This window comes from Drosophila montana, unplaced genomic scaffold (assembly GCF_035044405.1).
Source record: "Drosophila montana isolate Dmon_TW-CO22-7 unplaced genomic scaffold, ASM3504440v1 contig_779_1, whole genome shotgun sequence".
Lineage (NCBI taxonomy): Eukaryota > Metazoa > Arthropoda > Insecta > Diptera > Drosophilidae > Drosophila > Drosophila montana.
Genome location: NW_026999075.1, coordinates 611,262 through 615,397, shown reverse-complemented (window position 1 = coordinate 615,397; position 4,136 = coordinate 611,262). Strand labels below are relative to the sequence as shown.

The window sequence follows — 4,136 nt, the reverse complement described above, 5'->3', positions numbered from 1 at the left end:
ATTTGTAATCATCCGACAATTTTCGTAGGCGTCAACCTTGTTTATGCGACCGCATAAATGTGTCACAGAGGCTACGGCCGGGCAGACAACTCTTTCGGGGATTCCGGGCGCCCCCTGGCTGTTGGTTAAACTCGTCACGTTTTGTGGTCAAATATTTTTACCAAAGGATTTTCCATGCGCCGGCGCAATAATTTTCCATAACGATTACCCATACTGTTCATACATATTGGCATTCAAAATGTTTCCTTTGTTGATCACGCCCACTGGAAATCGGTGTGATTATCACCCGGCACGGCCCACAGGAAACCGGACACGGGACACGGAACACGGAACACGGGACACGACACCCGCATCTGTCCGACCGATCCGAGCTGAAGCAATCCCCGACCGGCGACTTACTACTACAACTTTTCAAATGCTACTCGTGAGACTGAGACCCCGGTTCCACCAAAGCAATACGAGTAAAATATTCTTGATTAAAACTTATCAGAGCACATTTCATATCACCTTTTCAAAAACGCAACAAACAACAACAACAACAGTCAACAACACCCAATGAGTAACGCTCGTCAGCTCGGTAGCTACTTTATTATCGGAGAAACGGTCGAACTCGTTCCTCTTTCCCCGTGCCCAGTGCCCCGATCCCCGATCCCGCTCCCTGCTGCCCGGTGTGTGTAGTTTGGCTGCCTCGCCGATTGGACGACCGGCGAACGCAAGATATGGCTATCTGAGCCGGCATAGTACCACCCAGCCCCACTGACGCCACAGAAATCGACAGAGAGTGGAAGAGAGAGCGAGAGAGAGTGAGAGAGAGCCCTGGAGTCCAAACCCGATTTGATTAAGTTGCATCACGCGTCGGTCGCGCGACTATACTTATCGGACCAATTGTATGTCTCTCCGTATATAAGTAATATAACATATGTATGCGCGATTGTGCCTCTGTATGTGTGCTCATATATCCTTATCAATATTTCTATACGTTTGGAAAGGTTTTGTTTTGGTGACGATGACAACGGAAACTTGGGAAACACCGCCAACACTACTGATTACCACTATCTGAGATGTTCATGGGAAAAACAAAAAAAAAACTAAAAGATTGCAAGCATCCAGTCAACTTTAAACTATGCTAGAACTGATTGAACTTTGAACCAGTTATATCCGAATAATTCAAGAGCTAACATCAAAATTTGGATACCTGAGCAGATCCCTTTCTAACGGATATCCGCTTGCCACAAAGTGTTATCGATAACATCTAATATCTATCGAGAATTGCATACAGACTTTTTTCCCGTTGTAGATGAACATCAAAATTCGAATTCGAGCCAATTTTAAAATATTATTAAACGAATGAATTAAATGACTACAATTAATATAATTTGATTTATTGAAACAGAGTTTCTTCATTTGTCCTCAAACTGTTAAGTTAGAAAAAAATAGAAGTATTTGTGTATGGCAAATATAATAAATAATATTAAAGCGCCACATCAGCGCACACTCAAAAGCAAACGCTTAGCATTATATATAAATCGCATCTAATTATATATAATTCTACATCGTTTAAAAGCAAGACGAATGTATATATCAATAAGATCCGATTAAACAAAAAACAAATATACATTCAGATATTTACGCACTAACCTTGCAAATACATACTAAACTAGAGATAAATATTACTTTTCTGGAATGGCCTATAGGCCTATAGTTACACCTTTTTTCATTTTAAACGATCGGAATCAGAATACGATATCTATCTATGCACATATATATTTATATACTAATGACAATAGAATTTTAAATTGCAATTTGCATTAAACAAAGAGAATTATCTATAAGATGTAAAAAAAGAGGCAACATAGGCTTTATAAACTTAATAATGCATTTTTTGCATTAGTTTGCAATTAATAACTATTTCCCCCAAACTCATGATGAAAGTAAAATACAAATAAAATACAATTTTATTCTTAATTATGTTTGATAAATTTAAATAAATAAAGGCGAGGTCCAGTGTGTCTAGTCGGGTGTCTGCAGAAAATTAAAAAACAATAGAAAAATTCCAAAAATGAATAAGATAACGGCGTGAATAACTCGATAAGCGGAATGTGCAAAGGAAACTTCTATGGAATACAAAACGCCGGGTGCTGTGACGTCACGGAATGTGATAAAAAAAAAACACAATACACACAAGGAGCATATTGCCAACTGCGATAAGGGGCAAAGAGTAGCCGAGATTGTCAAACAATGGCTGAAAGTCAGATAAGGAGGTAAACAACCTGCGAGGAAGAACTTTAGGCAGGCGCCGTCATCAGCTGAAGGGAAGAAAAGGGCCCGGATCCTAAGCCGATAATAATGTGTGGGTGTGGCCCGCCCTATCACGGCATGCGCCAGCATCAGCAACAACTCCGATGCAAAGCCCGGAAGACGCATTGCGGGCATAAGATAAAACACAACAGAATCCAGAATCCAGACTCGAGAAGCGTTAATGTCATATACGAGGCGGGCACTGAAATGAATCCCAGAGCCAACAACATGGCTGCTCCCGGAGCGAACTCGGCTACTTGGTTTATCAGCAACGGCTTTGCTTTCGTTTTGTTTCATTTGTTTGGCTTTGGCTTTGCATTGTTTTGTTTTTGGTGCCGACGCGCATTGAACGTGCCAGCGATAATTTAATTTAAATATAAATTATTAACGGCCATTTAATAAGAATTAAAAGCGGGAATTACAACAAGCGAACCCACCAGCCAGATAAGCCGCGCTCCACAAGCGACTCGGCCCCAACAACAAATCCGTTGGAAAATGCTAAAGAAATTGAAAAAGAAAGAATTTCTATAGTCAACACGCCGAAGATTAAATACCCTTGTGAATATGTGGTTTTAATACAAGAGCTTTATTTCCGGCGCCGTATGGTATAATAGTCCGAGTTGATACGGTTTTGCAGAAATGTTAGGAAGGAGTTTCACGCTGGTAATTGTTTCAAAAGCTAATTGTCGACCGATCGTTTATATGGCTCCAATTAGTTCCGATGTTTGCAAAAATTATATATTGTATAAGTCGCGCGCAAAGCAAAGACATTTTTCACACATAAACTGGATTTTTAACAGATCGTTAAATAATATAGTAATTCGAAGGAACATAGTCAAAGGAATAAATAAATGGTTAATATATCTTGAGAAACAAAAAAGTAGTTCGCAAGAGTACTTCATTTTTGACCGATCGTTCCTATGACCGCTATATCATATAGTAATCGGATGTGGCCATTTCCATTTCCATTCCATTTCGGGACAGAATTATAATACAAATCCATAAGGGTATCAAAATGAGCTCAGCTGAGTCTGGCTTTAAGATCGGTTCGCTTCGACGACATAAATAATCCAGCAATGGACAGAACCATTGGACTACACATTATAAATGTACGCATGTATGAATAAATGTAAATGTATGTACACATGTATGCATGTATGTGTACATACAATCTTTAGCCGCATCATCGTGACGGTGCCGCTAGAGATAAGAACAGATTTTAAAAAATAAAATCAAACACAACGATTATTAAAAATTGAGCGAATGTCTACTGAAAAAAGTGAGAAATTGAAAAAAAAGGCTAACTACAAAAAATGAACTATGTAAATATGTAATATAAAATATGTATATTTGGTAAGGGGTCAATTGTGTTTATTAGTTCTGCTCTCTGCTCATAATGCTCGAATTCTGATAAGACTCAGAGGCCAGCTCTATGAAGAGCATCAAGCATCTTAAATTCAAAGTCAAATAGATTGAAATAGTATTAAGAGTTATAAGAGTTGAGGTATTTCTAAAAATACTATTATAATATTTTATGGATTCTTTTTTACAAAAATTGAAACAATTTGTATGAAAAACTCACAAAATTTAAGATATCGATCAATTTTTACAATATTTCGCTACTTACAACTTTACAATGCTTATTTGCCTTGAAATATATGTTAAAAATTTAAGCATACATATTTCTAAATAGTTTTTAGCGTAGGTAAAATCGGCAATCTGTATTTATTAGTAGGTAAACATATTTTTTATGGGTTTAGCATTTAAATTATCTTTGATTGTATGAAATCCCTTTGGTGTGTTTCATATGTGTTTACATATGTGTTAATATCTCTATG

At 37.6% G+C, this 4,136-nt stretch overlaps 1 long non-coding RNA gene across 1 annotated transcript; it reads left to right on the top strand.

Moving 5' to 3' along the window:
• The first annotated feature begins 323 nt into the window (after positions 1-323).
• On the top strand, positions 324-1,125 carry LOC135439851 (uncharacterized). Its single transcript, XR_010438199.1, has 2 exons — positions 324-887; positions 990-1,125. It is a non-coding gene; the product is annotated as an uncharacterized LOC135439851 (long non-coding RNA).
• The last annotated feature ends 3,011 nt before the right edge of the window (positions 1,126-4,136 follow it).